At 38.3% G+C, this 18,445-nt stretch overlaps 1 protein-coding gene and 1 long non-coding RNA gene across 10 annotated transcripts in view; one reads left to right on the top strand and one right to left on the bottom strand.

The window, feature by feature from the left end:
• LOC104003528 (uncharacterized) overlaps positions 1 to 2,835 on the top strand; it is a 45,300-nt gene extending 42,465 nt beyond the window's left edge. Inside the window, exon 2 of the long non-coding RNA XR_001712367.2 lies at positions 2,491 to 2,835. This is a non-coding gene — a long non-coding RNA (uncharacterized LOC104003528). The remainder of the gene's footprint in view (positions 1 to 2,490) is intronic.
• Positions 1 to 18,445, bottom strand: part of MACROD2 (mono-ADP ribosylhydrolase 2) — a 2,047,165-nt gene that overhangs the window by 1,162,445 nt on the left and 866,275 nt on the right. The window lies entirely within an intron of this gene.

Genomic DNA, 18,445 nt, shown 5'->3' with positions numbered 1-18,445 from the left:
TTGTCTTGTTATCCTCATAATGGGCCAAAATGGAAGTGCCTCCCGTCCTCTGCCAAAAATCAAAAAAGCATTCACTATGAATATTTATTTTCAGAGAAGTGTATGATCATCTTGTGGTCCCACAGATAGCCCTAAAATTCCCCACTAGAGACTCCAATGTCGGAATGAGAACCTGGGTTTCTTAGCTTAAAGAAGGCTGCCATGATGGCTCCAAGAATTGTATTTCTTCTCTTCCCATTTTCTCTCTCTGTCACTTTCTGCTCTTACTTCATTTTCTCATTTGTATTTTGGGTTTACTACAACCAATGTAAAGAAGTTGTAGTAATTAAAAAGTTAAAGATTAGCACGGGAGCTGGCTTTCATTTACTCATTATTTCAATGCAATCAGATGTATACTTATTGATACCCTATGCTTCCTGGACATTGGGCTGGATGGAGGGAATAAAACACTAACAAGTTGGACAGAGTCCTCTCCTCCCAGAAATGAGATACTAGTAAGGGACAGAACCAAGTTATAGCACAGGTAAAAAGCTAAATGATGGGAGAAGGGGCTAATGTGGGAGGATTTGGGATGTGAAGGGGATCCCTTAAATGATAAACCAGAGCAGGTCACTCCTCTTCTCAAACTTTCCCAATGCTTCCTTCCCACCTTATTTATGACCAAAGCCAAAGTCCTTACAGCAACCGACAGGACTTTCTGCGAGCAGGGCTCCATCACCTATCTGACCTCATCTTCTCTTCTTCTGCTTTCCTCTTAGTTCACTCCAGCCACTCTGGCCCTTCCACGCCTTAAACACAGCGGCCCACACCTATCTCAGGGCCTTTGCACTTGCTGTTTCCTCTATCTGGAATAGTATTCTCCCAGACAGCCTCATAGCTAGACCCCTCACTTCAATCAAGCCTTGACTTTATGACACCTACCCAGTGGGGCCTTACCTGGATTTTGCCAAAACTGCAACATCCCCACCCTCCAACATTTTATATTGCCCAACCTGCTTCACATTTATTTGTGCTCAGCTGTTATCACTATCTAACATACTATGTAATTTACCTATTTTCTTGTTTATTGCCTGACTTTTCCATGAGAAGGATAAATCCCATGACAAAAGGCTCTTTTATTTATTTTGCTCACTGTAGTATCTCCAGGGCCTGGAACAGCGCCTGGCACATTGTAGATACTCAATGAATACTCTGTGAATGAATAAATGAATGAAGTGTCATAAAATTCTTCCCAGAGGAAGTGAGCAATTGAAAACTAACTTGAAATCTAAAGAATGAGACTGAATTATCCCAGCAAAGGGAATGGAGGATGGTAAGAAGGAAGAGGAACAAGAAAGAGCATTTCAAAGGAAGAGATTTGGAGTACATCAAGATTTTGGTAAAGCTGAAGGCTAAGGGCCAAAAGTTCAATAAGAGATAACAAGGTGCGGCTAGTGAAGGAGGCTGGGACCCCATCCTGCAGGGCCTTGGAAGCCAGGCAAACAAATTTGCACTTTACTCTTACAGCAATGGAGGATGTTTGAGAAATTATAATCAGAGGACAGATATTCTTTCTAACTAAAAATAAAATCATCATGACTAGAGTAAAAAGGGGTAAGGCTGGAGGCAGAGAGACTGGCTAGTAGGTAGAGGAGGGATGATGTGTGTACCAGAGTAGAGGTGATGGCACTCAAGAGAAGCAGAAGATTCTAGGGTCAATTAGAAGACTTTGTAATTGATATTTATGTATATGATACAATAATATCTGATTAAGTCATAGAATTATTAATTATATGCAATAAAGATTACATGTATTTCTAGGGTGGGTCAAGAAGAGAAAGATAAGAGAGAAGAAAGGGTCAAAGGTGATGACTGAGTTTCTGGCTTAGGTAACTATAGTATCAGATATTAGTAGTATCAGACAGATATTAATTAAAGAGCATGTAGTATAAACATGGCCCAATTTTTTGACACTCCTCTCAATGACAGGTAGGGTTTGTAAACCAAAAAGTATCTGAGACAGCTCTCAATCAGTTTAGAAGTTTGCTTTGCCAAGATTAAGGACATGCCTTTGACATTAAGATGTATGTTCCATGTCCTGGAAAGGCAGGACAAATGGAAGTTGGGTCAGTAGGGGGTCAGCGCTTTCAGGTCATAGGTGGATTCAAAGATTTTCTGACTGGCAATTAGATGGACTCTTGCTAAATACCTGGAATGAATAGAAGGGAGTGTCTGGGTTAAGGTAAAGGGTTGTGGAGACCAAGGTTTTTATTACACAGCTGAAGCCTCCAGGCTTCAGAGAGAACAGATTGTTTTAATGTTTCTGTTTCAATATTAATGCTGGTCAGTTGTGCCTCAATTCCAAAGGGAGGATGGTATAATGAGGCATGTCTGACTATCCATTCCCATCATGGGCTGAACTCATGTTTCAGGTTAACTTTGGAATGCTCTTGGTTGTGAGGGGGATCCATTTAGTTGGTTGGGGGATTAACATTTTATTTTGCTTTACAGGTCCTATGTCCCTTCCTCTTAAATTTGGGCAGAATTTGTGACTTCTTTGTCCAACAAAATATCGCAGAAGTGATGCTGTACCAGACTGAAGAAGAGTGGCAGTTTCTAGCTGTGGTATCTTGGATCCAAAGAATCAATGACCCCATACAACAGACCCAGTAGAGTTCCCAGGAAACACCCAGCACCAGCCATGTTGGTAAGATATCTTGAAAATAGATACTTCAGCCCACTTGAGCCACCACAGCTCACACCACCTGGAGCACAGTCAAGCCTTTTCTGCTGAGCCCTGCCCAAACTGCAGATTTGTGAACCAAATAAATAATTGCAATTGTTTTAAGCCAATAACTTTTAGGGTGGTTTGTTGTTAAAAGCTATGAATAACCAGAAAAATGAGAAAGAGTCAACAAGAAGAGAAATTGTCATGATTTTTCTGTGTGAAACCACACAGGGTTAAGCAGTGGTGGTTGCCTAATTATTCCTACTCCGTGGGATGTCACAGGAAAGAAGAGAGTGTGCTTTACTATGGGGTTACACTGTTATTTTGGGATGATCCTGAAAGGAGTTAATTCTTATCCAAACTAACCAGAGAAGTGACAGAATATATTACATACTTAAAGATCATACTTTCATTTTGTTTGAACCACTGGAGGGAATCCAATCCCAAATTAATATAACAAAACCAGAAGCTTGCTTAAAAAATATTTTATCAGATTCCAAAGTTGAGCTTGTGGTAGGGTGTACTGGAACCCTTTAATAGTTACTCTAGTAAAGACATTCTTTTCATTTTGTAAGTGAACAAAAGAAGACAGAGTGAGCCTCTCTGGAAGTGCCTAAGTTATTGGTAGACATTGTCCCTATATTAAGTTGGAGATCAATAAGGCTCCAGATCAATATCAGAGCTTCATGTCAGGGGACACTATATGCATGTGACAGATGCAGTCAGGTAGGAAAGGAAAGTAAACAACTCTTTGTTTTTATTTAAACTACTTTTTTTTTTAAGTGAGTCAGATATAGACAGTTCATTTTAAGTGCTAGTATTCAGAGCTGGAATGTGAATGGGATTAAAGTAGTTTTATTAGAGAAAAGGGAAGCCCAGAGGGAAAAAGGCATGAAAAATTCACTTCAAAAGCTGACATTAGTCCGACATGCTTACCACAGAGCCAGAAACCATGTAGGCTTCTGTGAGACAAAAATTCAGTGAGACTTCAGCTAAAGGCTCTATAAACCCAAGTATTATTTCTATTATCATCCTAATCACTGTCTTCATTGAAAAGGAAGAAAACACACCCACATTGTAGACATAATGTTCAAATTATGCATGTGCCCTGGAGCTTAAGAAAGGTTAGATATGTCTCTTGATTTTTCATGAATCTAACTTAGAATCACCCATTCAGGCTATTAATTACCAGCATTTCCCAAATGTAATTACAGACTTTTTAGGAAATGGGTTGTTGCATATTTCTCTACCCAAAGACATGACAGAGAATCTTACTCCTTTGTGGTATTTAAAACATGTTAGGTCAATGGATAGGTAAGTGATTCAAAGGAAAGAGAAACAGTATTACCATCATTACTCATGACCAAGAATATGATGTGGCCTCTGTTTCATGAAGGTGAATTAATTCCAAACACCCCATGAAGGTGAATTAATTCCAAACAAAAATGTGGCCATTCTCACCACTTTTATGGCTTATGTAAGAGGGCATGTTGGTGTCTCCATAATATCAGGGTTGGTGGAATTGTTTCTTACATCTGTTACATAAAGTCTACATACTTAAGTCCTTCTTGAATATAGTTCCAAGAGTAATTTTATCTTCAGGGAGGGATCTAAACTTCATTTTTAAAAAAATGGAGATAATGCAATCCAACATATTTCCTTTGGTGACCTGAAATCTTACAGCCAGAATCAATGCCGTACTCTGATCTATTCAACTTAACGGTCTGAACGCCTTTCTGCTTCTTTAGAATGTTCTTATTCATCTGTTTTAACCTTAAATGGTTTTCCATCTTTAAACTATTCAACCAAATAGCATTTTATTGGAAGGAGCAAAGAGAAGGGATGAGTTGGGAAGAAGAGTAAATCTTCTGTATCTCAACAACCCAACTTCCCAATCTATTTAGATAGTTATTTTAGGGTTTTTGTGTGTCACAAACTGAGTATTCAGCTATTCTTATGGAGGTTACATAACAGGTATAAAACATGCTTCTTCCCTTCAGGGAAGTACCTTTTACATCTGGTTGAGAGATGACACATATAAAGACAAAGATATATCTAGTAAAATAAGGAAGTAAAATTTTCAAACACTGCGATGATAAAAAGGGGAAGAAAAATTCAGTGAGTGCACAGGGAATGGGATATTTGCAAAAGCATCATTCATTCATGTCTTTACTCATCAAATATTGACAATGTTTGCCATGTTTCAGTGACTGGGCCAAGCTCTGGAAAGTCCATCACAAGTGAGAAGCAAGGCATAACCCTGGCTATGGCAGAATCTCAAAATTTGTGGGATAAGGGCATGACTGCCTGAGCTTGACTCCTTACTTTGACACTTATTAAAGATGGTTCCTGTAGGGATTTGGTCATGTGACTTGACATTTCTGTGCCTCAATTTCCTCTTTTATAAACAGACATAACAAGAGTTAATTGTCTTTTAGAATTGCTGTGAGGATAAAATGCGTGAACATATGCAAATGTTGGCCCATATAAACTATACAAATAGAAGTCTACTCCTGGGAAATTAGGAGGAGACAGGCCAGGCAAGAGGCAAACCTAGGTAGCAGGGACTTGAATTGGATCAGAATTTCCAGGAACTTCCCCTGGTCCCTTTATTGACTTAGACTTAGAGGGCCCTGGTTCTGGGAAAAGGTGGGGCACATGCATCTCAGCCAGAACTCCTGAAGAATGTTCCACAGTGCTCAAACACAAGTGCAGGACACTGCTCTCTTAATGCCACTGTAGAGTATGGACAAGCTTGAGGAGATGCCAAAGCCTGTCAGCATGAAAACCAAGTCAATATATGACCCTCTTCTCACTGCTTGGTTTTCTCAGCTGACTGACAAGAGAGCTACCCCGAAACTTCTTGAAGAGGCCGTGTGTGGGGTGCCAGGCTAGGGAATTTATGAATTACCCCATTCAATTCCAAGCAATAAACCTCAGAGATAAGAACAGTGAGTCTCGTTTTATAGATTCGAAGTCTGAGGCACAGGGAGGTCAAGTGCCTTGTCAGTAAGAAGGTTCACCAGCTTTTATTTTGCCTCTTAGACCTAGAGACCAAGGCTTGTTCTAGGTTTGACCTTTAAGTCAACAGAGGTGGTAGAACTTTGAGTCAAAGTATTTGATATCTAGTATGGTCAAGCCCACAAGAAGAAGGGAATGCATGAAAGAACCCAGGCTGACTGGCTGCAAAACCTATGGATCTGTAATTCCAGCAGGAAAAGAATGGGAGAAGATCCCACTGACAAGGGCCTAGCAGGAATTAATATTTTCCTTTCCATTGCAACATCCTCTCATTCCTGATGAAGAATTGTTAAAAGCAATATGTATTGCACCTCTTCCCTCCTCAGGGTAGGCCACGTAGGCCCTAATTGGGGGATTTGCTTTCAAGGACTCATGCACAGGCATTACACAGGCTAGTGACAAAGGTCTTGAGGAGTCACGCAGCTCTCCAGCCCTCCAGGACCACTCAGGCAGGGATGGGGCACTGTGATTGCAGCTGCCCACGCTGGGCGGCAGTAGCTCCCAGCAACAAGAGGCCGCTCTGGCCCAGCAAACTCATCCCCTTTGTGGAGGGAGCTGTGTTTGTGTTCTGAGGCCCAAAATCATATACAAAATAATGCATGCCATTCCAAGGCATAAGTTAGACGGTTCCACCAGTTCTTTTCAGTTTGTCTTTAAAATCTCTGATTATACAACTTTAATTTTTGGCCTCTCCTCATTGGTCATTAGAGGGAGGCTGACTGCAGCTGAAGGGTGTTTTGCCACATAGCTGTAGATGAGCTAAATGCATGAATTCTTCTGAACCTTGAATAGTGCTGAGCAGAGGATTTGGGGACCTGCCCTCACACTCTTTAGAGAGGTCCCTGTGTTTTAGCCATGTCAGATGCAATTAGGTACAGTTCATCTCTCTTAAGTTCCTCGGGGATTTATTACGTGGGCTCTTGAAGGTTTCCCTTTCAAATGGCCATAGATTTTATATCCAAATCAGTGTGCAGTGATCACTCTCCTCCTAGCTTTAACTCATGGCAATTATGCCTCCATGGAAGTTGAGAATGTAAAGAGTAGAAAAACAAATGCTGCTTTTTGAATTGTCACATGAAATGCAGCAGAAGATAAAATTGATTTTGTAACATATCAGGTGATCAGAGGCTGTGTTGGCAGTGAAGCACCCAGCTTCCATGCTCCCTCTCCCCAAAACTGTGGACATACGTATCTTCTCATGATGGCAACGAGAGACTCACTTCTATCTCAGATCCTGTCATGACACTGAAAATGAATTGATTCTGCATCTCAAGTCAGAGCTGGGCATGATACAATTTGCTGAGATCCATTGCTCTGCTTTCCACCAGTCAACACACAGTTTGTATATTTCTCATCCAAAACGAAAGCACGATGCATACTCTGCTCTCACGAGGCTAAAAAGAGCCAGGGGTTGGATTTGCACAAGTTTAATTCCTACTAAGATTTGCAAAAGATAATTTGAGAAACACATAGACTTTGTAGCTTTGAAGGAACTTAAAAATGACTTTCAACAACCTCTGTCCATTTGTAAACCCAGGTGTATTTAAAATTATTTTCGTAGTTTGTTTTTAATCATCAGTTTTCATGAAAAGAACCAGATTTCTATGCTCTTTTAAAGCACTAATTTGCTTTAAAAAATAAAAAGAGAGAAGCACAATGACCAATTGTCTTATGAACCAGAGCCATACTCTATATATGCCACCATTAACTCAACAGTTTGTGATGAAAGAATAATGTAACCTCATCATATTCTCTAACAGTGATGAGTCATTTCTCTATGAAAGGACTAACAAAGCAGGCTTATGTCTCATCTTCTCTCAAGCAAGTTTAGCCACATTATTACAGTATTTCACCTCTATAGCCTCTCCATTTTCCTCTGAGTCATTGTTTATCTCTTCCATAATCTAACTGGAAAAAAGTAAGTTAATCTCAAATGTCAAATCTATATGTGTATACCTTTATGTTTGAATTTCAAAACTGACTAATGTCAACATGAGTGAACCAATCTGAACACTCTAAAAGATAGGTGAAATTCATGCTAACTTGGAAGAATACTTTTTTAATATTAACCCAAAGAATTTAGGTATACAGATGACATACATTAAATTTAGTTAATAATCAACTCATTCTTTTTCTGTCCACGTAAACATGAATCAGAATGGGTTGTTAGTGAATGTAAACAACAAAACTATTCACCTACTTATTAATTTATTCAGTGTGTATTTGCTGAACCTGTACTGTGTACAAGGTTTTAATTATGCAATGCATAAGGGTGAAGATAAAAAATATGGAGCTCACAGTCCATTTGTCAGTACAACAGAGACGAGTAAGGTGAAAACCACAGAAGCACAAAATAGTGTTATGTGATAATCAGAGAGAAGAGATTACATCTGGTTGAAGCATGCAGGAAGTAATTAGAAAGGGTCATTTAATGAAGGTGGGGTATTAAAGATGGAAAGAATAGGTACTCCAAGTAGAAAGACAAAGGTATCAGGGCAAAGAGCTAGAGATAAGAAAGCCTGGGCAGCATAATAGAAGCAGCCCATTTCAGATGGGCCTTTGAACTGGAAGAGTATAATTTGAGCCTGGAAGGGCAGGTTGAGTTTAGACCATGGAGAACCTTGAAAACTAAATTAAAATTCTGCTGGTTAATAACTAGGATAGATCATATTATCAACTCGGCCAGTAAACTATTTAAAAAATAAAAGAATTCGTCCAATAAATTATTAGGTAGAATTGAAAATGTTCTTTTGACTATTTCAAATATTTTTGCTTTTGTGTTTTAACTAATTTAAGCAAATGATATGTGTTCCTGGTTGTATGCTCTATGGTCCCCTATCCTGAGTCTATCTCTATTTTGTAATGTTTCTCTACATAACATTTATTACTTCTCATCAAATGACTAATAATACTTATAGTTTTACTTTAAAGGCATCTGACATCAAACAATACATAAAAGAGAGGACATAGACTCCCTAACAAAAAAATATGAATGTGCCCCAAGTAATCATGCTTTGACACTCTTGCTGTAGTCTTTCATGGAGATGTAGCATTGCCAGTAAATCTTATGCAAGGCCTCAGATTCTACCTTTGCGTACAAATGCCATACAGGCCAAGTAATATTTTTAGGGTTTAAGGATGTTCTCTTTCTTCCCTTCTTCAGACTAAGGAATGTAAAATGGCAAACCCTCTCAATGCTTACACACATTTGGCTCTGAGGCAAGTTGAAAGCAAGATGCTTAGACTATTTACCATTTTACTTCACAAAGGAATTCTCTTTGATGAATGAATGATCTTTGCAAAATTACGCTTACAGGTATGTTTATAAAGTTGTGTACAAAAGAAGAGCCAGTGTAACTATTCTAAAAAATTGAGGAAAAGGCACTCTTCCCTAACTCCTTCTATGAAGCCAGCATCACTCTGATACCAAATTCTGGCAAAGACACAGTGAGAAAAGAAAACGACAAGCCAATATCCCTGATGAATGTAGACACAAAAATCCTCATCAAAATGCTAGCAAACCGAATCCAGCAGCATACAGAAAAGTTAATTCACCATGATCAAATAGGCTTTATTCCAGGGAGGAAAGGGTGGTACAACATATGCAAATGAATAAATGTGATTCACCACACAAACAGAACTAAAAACAAAAACCATATGATCCTCTCAATAGATGCAAAAATAGCTTTCAATAGAATCCAACATCCCTTCACGATAAAAAAACAAAACAAAACAAAAAAACCTCAAGAAACTAGGCATTGAAGGAACATACCCCAAAATAACAAGAGCCATCTATGACAAACCCACAGCCAATGTCACACTAAATGGGCAAAAGCTGGAAGCATTCCCCTTAAGAAGAGGAACAAGACAAGGATGCCCTCTCTCACCACTCCTATTCAACATAGTATTGAAAGTCCTAGCCAGAGCTATCAGGGAAGAGAAAGAAATAAAAGGCATCCAAATAGGAAAAAAAAGTCAAAATGTCTCTCTTCACTGATGTAAGATTCTATACCTAGAAAACACTAAAAACACCACCAAAAGTCTCCTAGAATTGAACAATGACTTTAGCAAAGTTTCAGGATATAAAATCAATGCACAAAAATCAGTAGCATTTCTACACACTAATAATATTCAACCTGAGAGCCAAATCAAGAATGTTATCCTACTTAAAATAGCCACCTGAAAAATAAAATACCTAGGAAAATAGCTAACCAAAACGTGAAAGATCCCTACAAGAAGAACTACAAAAGCCTGCTGAAAGTAATCATAGATGACACAAACAGATGGAAAAACATTCCATGCTCATGGATTGGAAGAGTATATATCCTTAAAGTGGCCATTCTGCCTAAACACAGTCACTGCTATTCCTAACAAATTATCAACATCATTTTTCACAGAATTAGGAAAAATGATTCTAAAATTCTTATGAAACAAAAAAGGAGCCTGAATAGCCAAAGCAATCCTAAGCAAAAAGAACAAAGCCAGAGGCATCACATTACCTGACTTTTAAGTATATTGTAAGACCGCAGTAACCAAAACAGCATGGTACTGGTACAAAAACAGATGCATAGGCCAATGAAACAAAATAGACAACCCAGAAATACAGCCACACACCTACAACCATTTGACATACAACAAAGTTGACAAAAACCATTAAGAGAAAGGACTCCCTACCGAATAAATGGTGCTGGGATAAGTGGCTAGCCATATGCACAAGAATGAAACTAGACTCCCACTTTTCATCATATACAAAAATTAACTCAAGATGGATTAAAGATTTAAGTGTAAGACCTCAAACTATAAGTCCTAGAAGAAAACCTTGGTAATACCATTCTGAATATTGGTTTTGGCAAAGAATTCATGACTAAGTCCTCAAAAGCAATTGCTGCTAAAACAAAAATTGACAAGTGGGACCTAATTAAACTAAAGACCTCTGCACAGCAAAAGAGGCTATCAACAGAGTAAACAGACAACCTACAGAATGGGAGAAAATATTCACAAAGTATGCATTAAACAAAAACTTAATATCCACAATCTATAAGTAACTTAAACAACTGAACAGACAAAAAACAACCCTATTAAAAAGTGAAACGAGGACATGAACAGACATTTCTCAAAAGAGGACATACAAGCAGCCAAAAAATATGAAAAAAGATCACCCTCACTAATTATTACAGAAATGCAAATCAAAACCACAGTGAGATACCATTTCACACCAGTCAGAATGACTATTACTAAAATGTCAAAACAGAACAGAAGTTAGTGAGGCTGTGGAGAAAAGAGAATGCTTATACTTTGTTGGTGGGAGTGTAAATTAGTTCAATTTCTAAACTGTAGAAAGCAGTTTAAAAATTTCTCACAGAATTTAAAACAGAACTACAATTTGACCCAGCAATCCCAATACTGGATATATAACCAGAGGACAATACTTGTTATACCAAAAAGTTCACCATAGCTCTATTCACAATAGCAAAGACATGGAATCAATCTAGGTGGCCATCAATAGATGACTGAATAAACAAAACGTGGTAAATATACGTCATGGAATACTATACCTCCATGAAAAAGAATAAAATTATATCCTTTTTAGCAACATGGTTGCAACTAGAGGTCATTATCCTAAGTGAATGAACACAAGAACAGAAAACAAAATACTGCATGTTCCAACTTATAAGTGTGAGCCAAACACTGGGCACACATGGACATAAAGATGGAAATAATAGACATTGGGACCACTAGAGAGGGGAGAAAAAGAAGAGTAAAGGCTGAAAAACTACCTATTGGGTACTAAGCTCACTACTTGGGTGATGGGATAATTTGTACCCCAAACCTCAGCATCACACAATATGCCCATGTAACGAACCCCCCAAATCTAAAATAAAAGTTGAAATTATTTTTAAAAAGAATCAAAATACTTAAATGCTTTCCAGTAAGAGGAACTTTGAGAAAATAAAGTGGATGCATAAACTTTTGATGAACAAATTCCCAAATAGTCTTTTTTGAGACAGAGTCTCACTCTGTCCCCCAGACTAGAAGGCTGGAGTGCAGTGGCACAGTCTCGGCTCACTGCAACTTCTACCTCCTGGGTTAAAGCTATTCTCCTGCCACAGCCTCCCAAGTAGTTGGAACTACAGGCACGTGCCACCACGCCTGGCTAATTTTTGTATTTTTAGTAGAGATGGGGTTTGACTATGTTGGCCAGGCTGGTCTCGAACTCCTGACCTCGTGATCCGCCCACCTCAGCCTCCCAAAGTGCTAGGATTACAGGCATGAGCCACTGCGCCTAGCCCAAATAGTCTTTTCTAAATTGAAACCATCAACACACAAAGTCAATATATCTCTTTTCTCTAAAAATTCAGTGTCATCACAAGAAATATAAAACTTTGGCCAGGCGCAGCGGCTCATGTCTGCAATCCCAGCATTTTGGGAGGCCAAGGCAGGCAGATCACATGAGGCCAGGAGTTTGAGACCAGCCTGGTCAACATGGTGAAACCCTGTCTCTACTAAAAATACAAAAATTAGCCAGGGGTTGTGGCGCACACCTGTAATCCCAGCTACTCAGAAGGCTGAGGCATGAGGATCATCTGAACCCAGGAGGTGGAGGCTGCAGTGAGCCAAGATTGCACCACTGCACTCCAGCCTGGGAAACAGAGTGAGACTCTGTCTCAAAAATAAATAAATAAATAAATAAATAAATAAATAAATAAATACAACCTTTTTTGTTCATGTTATTGGACCATGTGCAAATTCCTTGTTCTGTGCCAGAACTTCTGTCATTTCTGTGCTTATACCTTGTGATAGTTCACAATGATGATAACCTGAAGCAAAATTATTTCTATCTTGCTCAATGCTTGCTTATTCTAATATAAATAAAATGTTCAATGATGACCTATAAAGTTTGTTTGTGAATTTAGTAATCCAATGAAATTCACCTTTTCTCCCTTGGTAGCTTTGATTTTTTTTTTTTTTTTCTTACCAGACCTCACCATCAGTTGAAGTTGCCTGCAGTTTACAAAAAGAGGAACAAATACACTCTTAAAAAAGGACAGCACCTCAATAAATAAATAAATAAATAAATAAATAAATAAATCTCCATTTGATACTGCCTTCCTGAGACCCTCAAGTCACAGATATTTCTTTACTGGTTCTGTGATTTTTGTACAATTATTTTTTTAAAAATTATGCAAATGTTATGAAAGAAATCTTTCTTACCAAAAGAAAATTAAACAAAGCTGTTTCAATACTTACTTTAAAAACACAGATATAAATATATTCTCCTAATAAGTGTTAGAGATAGGCAAGCTTAAAGCAATATTATTATTTGGCCTAACATGTCTTTACTTTTAACAGATTGCATTCAATTCCAGAAGTTTCTAAACAAATTAGGGTTGACTCAATTGAACACAAAATTAAAATAGTTCTTATCTGTTAAAGTACCAACATCAATCAATGTTTAATATGATATCCTGAATAAATTTGTATTTTATTATTTTATTTTTATTTACTTATTTATTTTGAGACAGTTTTGTTCTTGGTGCCCAGGCTGGAGTGCAATGGCGCAGTCTCAGCTCACTGCAACCCCTGCCTCCTGGGTTCAAGCGATTCTCCTGCATCAGCCTCCTGAGTAGCTGGGATTAGAGAGGCCCGCCACCACACCTGGCTAATTTTTGTATTTTTAGTAGGGACAGGGTTTATGTTAGCCAGGCTGGTCTTGAACTGCTGACCTCAGGTGATCTGCCTGTCTCGGCTTCCCAAAGTGCTGAGATTACAGGTGTGAGCCATTGCACCCGGCCCTGAATAAATTTTTAGAAACAACTGATTTATTTACATGTTTATGCATTAATGAGATTTTCCACCTCAAATCCCATCATCTGAGTCTGGAGCATTCCATTTTCATTTCAATTCTCAATAAACAAATGAAGGGCAATTTATAAAGGCCTACACAGAGCCTCAAAGATCAAGCTACATCTAGCAAAAGTGGACTTAAAACACATGTAAACCTAGTGATGTATCCAAGTGACTGTAGTTGCAGACAGACAATATTCTAAAAAGAAACCTAATAAAAGAAAATGAAATTTATCTGAGGGGTTCTTATGAGTAGAAAGTCATAATAATAAATGTAAGTATAATACCAGGAAGACTCAATAAGTTAAGATGATAAAAACATGTATTGAACTTTTACTACATTCTGTGCATGCGTTGGGCACATTTGATATATTAACTTATTTCCAAATATGCTACCCTTTCTTAGAGTTTTTGTGATATTGTCAGGCTTTGTGTTCCCACCTAAATCTCATCTTGAATTGTAATCTCCATATTCTTCATGTGTCAAGGGGGAGACCAGGTTGAGGTAACTGAATCTTGGGGGCAGTTTCCCCTATGCTGTTCTCATGATAGTGAGTGAGTTCTCAGGAGATCTGATAGCTTCATAAGTGTTTGGTAGTTCCTCCTGCATTCATTCTCCTTCCTGCTGCCTTGTAAAGAAGGTGCCTTGCTTCCCCTTCCCCTTCAGCCATGATTGTAAGTTTCCTGAGGCCTCCCCAGCCATACTGAACTGTGAGTCAGTTAAACCCCTTTCCTTTATAAATTACCCAGTTCTCGGACAGTTCTTTACCGCAGTGTGAAAACAAACTAATTCACTTAGTGATGATAATAATAATGATAATGGCTAATATTCCTATATTTTTTGCTAATTTTCAGGTATTACACTAAACCATTTTACTTGTGTCAAATCTAAAATCCTCAAAATTATCCTATAAGATGCACTTACCCTCATTTTACAGATCTAGAAACTTAGAAGCAAAGACATTTAATAAAATACCAAAAGCTATTTATACCACTAGCCATTTTCCCCTCGTGAATGATGACTCTCTGATTACTGAAATGGTAGAAGGGCAACTTGGATCCCTGTCAGACATCATGTGAGAGAAACTGTCTAGCTGTTTACCCTTTTTTTCCCTCCTGAGCACATAGCTAATTTTCCTAGCCTCCTCTGCAATTAGAAGGGGTCATATGACCAAAACTCGGCAATTGCAATGTGGGAAAAAGTGACAAGTGCCACTCTGAGGTTTAGCCCATAAAAATTTGCCATAAAATCCTCCACTCTCCCTCTTTCCCTTTCTGCCAACTAGTGTCAATGCTCACAACAACTGCAGAAACCATGAGTTGAAAATGGCAGAGTGGAGAGTTCTGTAGATGTCTATCAGGTTCATTTGATCCAGTAATGAGTTCAGATCTGAATATCTTTGTTAATTTTGTCTCAGTGATCTGTCGAATATCGTCAGTGGAGTGCTAAAGTCTCACAATATTACTGTGTGGGAGTCTAAGTATCTCTGTGGTCTCTAAGAACTTGCTTTATGAATCTGGGTGCTACTGTGTTGGGTGCATATATATTTAGCATAGTTAGATCTTCTTCCTGAATTGAACCCTTTACCATTATGTAATGCCCTTCTTGGTCTTTTTTAATCTTTGTTGGTTTAAAGTCCATTTTGTCAGAAACTGGGATTATAACTCCAGCTTTTTTCTGTTTTCCATTTGCTTGGTAGATTTTTCTCCATCCTTTTATTTTGAACCCGTTTGTGTCACTGCATGTGAGATGGGTCTCTTGAAGATAGCATATCTATGATCTTCTTTCTTTACCCAGATTGACACTCTGTGGCTTTTCATTGGGGTATTTAGCCCATTTATATTCAAGGTTAGTATTCACATGTATATATTTGATCCTGTCATTATGCTGTTAGCTGGTTATTTTTCAGACTTGTTTATGTGGTCACTTTATTATGTCACTGGCCTGTGTACTTCAGTGTGTTTTTGTAATGGCTAATAATAGTCTTTCCTTTCCATATTTAGTGCTTCCTTCAGGAGCTCCTGTAAGGTAGGTCTGGTGACACTGAATTCCCTTAGCATTTACTTGTCTGAAAAGGATCTTATTTCTCCTTCAATTATGAAGTTTACTTTGGCCATATATGAAATCCTGGGTTGGAATTTCTTTTATTTAAGAATGTTAAATATTGGCCCTCAATCTCTTCTGGCTTGTATGCTGAGTTTCAGCCGAGTGGTCCACTGTTAGTCAAATGGGCTTCCCTTTATAGGTGACCTAACCTTTCTCTTTAGCTGCCTTTAACATTTTTTTTCTTTCATTTCTGCCTTGGAGAAGCTGATGATTATGTGTCTTGGAGATGATGTTCTTGTGAAGTATCTTACTGGGGTTCTCCGCATTTCCTGAATTTGTTGGCCTTCCTAGCTAGGTTGGGGAAATTCTCATGGTTGATATATTGAAATATGTTTTCCAAGTTGGTTCCATTCCCCCTATCTCTTTCAAGTATACCAGTACCATTCAGGACATAGGAATGGGCAAAGATTTCATGATGAAGACACTAAAAGCAATTGCAACAAAAGCAAAAATTGACAAATGGGATCTAATTAAACTAAAGAGCTTCTGCACAGCAAAGGAATCTATCAACAAAGTGAACAGACAACCTACAGTATGGGAGGAAATTTTTGCTAACTATGCATCTCACAAAGGTCTAATATCCAGCATCTATAAGGAACTTAAACACATTTACAAGAAATAAATGAAACAACCCCATTAAAAAGTGGGCAAGGACATGAACAGACACTTTTCAAAAGAAGGCATACACGTGGCCAGCAATCATATGAAAAAAACCTCAACATCACTGATCATTATGGAAATGCAAATTAAAACCACAATAAGATACATCTCATGCAAGTCAGGATGGACATTATTAAAAAGTCAAAAAAAAAATAGGTCCTGGTGAGGTTGAGGAGAAAAAGGAAGACTTGTACACTGTTAGTGGAAGTGTAAATTAGTTCAACCACTGTGGAAGACAGAGTGGGGATTCCTCGAAGACTTAAAGACAGAAATTCCCTTTGACTCAGCAGTGCTATTACTGGTTATATACCCAAAGGAATACAAATCATTCTATCATAAAGACACATGCATGCATATGTTCATTGCAGCACTATTCATGATAGCAAAGATACAGAATCAACCTAGATACCCATCAATGATAGACTGGATAATGTGTCATATATACACCATGAAATACTATGCAGCTATAAAGAAATGAGACCATTTTCTTTGCAGAGACATGGATGGAGCTGGAGGCCATTATCCTTAGCAAACTAACACAGGAACAGAAAATAAATACCACATATTCTCACTTATAAGTGGGAGCTAAATGATGAGAATACATGGACACAAAGAGAGAAACAACACACACTGTGGCATATCGGAGGGTAGAGTGTGAGAAGAGAAAGAGATCAGGAAAAATCACCAATGGGCACTAGGCTTAATACCTGGGTGACAAAATAATCTGTACAGCAAACTCCCAAGATACAAGTCTACCTATATGACAAACTTGCACATGTACCCCTGAACTAAAATAAAAGCTTAAAAAATAGCAGAGCCTCCATGAGCCCTGGTTCCTGAATGGTTGTATGGTGCAGTTACTGCCATCTTCCCAGCTGCTCTTTAAATTTGAGGTGAACAAGACATAAAATCTCATTGTATTAAGCTATTGAGATTTTAGTGTTTATCTATTATAGCATGTAGCATTTACTTTAACTAATAATGGCTGCTCTCTACAATTTAGATATTTATGCAAATGGCAGATACTACTTTACCAACAATGAAGAATCCAATTTCTTCAAATTATTCCTTGTTGAGCAAAGGGGTTTGCTTTCCCATCTAGCTGTAGCAGTCAGATCCCCTTAAATGCTTATTTACCATTTTAAATTTCATCAACAAGAAGATTTATGCAAGGTAAAGAAAGAGGGAGAGAGGTTGACAGCAACCCATTGCTCCTGTGCAGGAATAGGCAGAGCCACGGCTTTGGTGAAAATCACCTTTCACAGCACTGCAGGAAGCCTGGACATCACTAATGATTTTGTGGGTTTCCTACACTTTCCAGGGTCTCTGAAAGCTAATGACGGCTTTCCTTGAGCTTTGATCCTCTAACACTTCCAACAGTTTTAGAAATACTTCATTGATATATAAAACCCCTTCCAACTTAAACTCTACAGAAGTTTCTGTTTCTCTGATGAAACTCTAAAGGATACAAAAGAATGTTCTTCTCAAGGCAACCAATCTTTGGTTACTGCCATTCAAATTATTGTTTCTACTCCAGCACATATTTTCTCCAAAGGTGGCAGTCAAATGCATCTCAGACTATAAATATACATGTATGAAAATCTCACTCAACAACAACCATCAACACAGGACTGGCTTCACGGGTATGTGACCTGTGCTATTGCACAGGACCTGTGCTTAGAAAGGGCCACACATGGTTTGGTGCTCTGTTGTGACCTTTTAGTGCTCTGTTGTGATCTTTTGGAGTTCCTGATAATTTGTGAACAAGGGCCCCACATTTTAATTTTGCACTGTGCCCTCCAGCTTACATAGCTGGTCCTGTATCAATGATAGTCCTTGACCAAGAACCACAGGAGAGATATGCAAAGAAAGATATCCAGGTGCTTTAACATATTTTGCTTCTCCAGTTCAATATGGCAATACATACAGTCTCATTCTGCACCTACTTTTGACATACCAATACCACCCACACACTGCCTGTAACCATGATGTTTACTTTATTGAGTTGAGGAGGAACTATCAGAATGTGATCTGTAATATGTTGAAAGGAAAACACAGCAATTTCAAATTTTCTGATGGTACTGAGGATCCATTTGTGAAAGTAA

The sequence above is a fragment of the Pan troglodytes genome, chromosome 21, assembly GCF_028858775.2.
Source record: "Pan troglodytes isolate AG18354 chromosome 21, NHGRI_mPanTro3-v2.0_pri, whole genome shotgun sequence".
Classification (NCBI taxonomy): domain Eukaryota; kingdom Metazoa; phylum Chordata; class Mammalia; order Primates; family Hominidae; genus Pan; species Pan troglodytes.
Note: the sequence above shows the minus strand (reverse complement) of the source record. Positions and strands in the feature narration are given on the sequence as shown.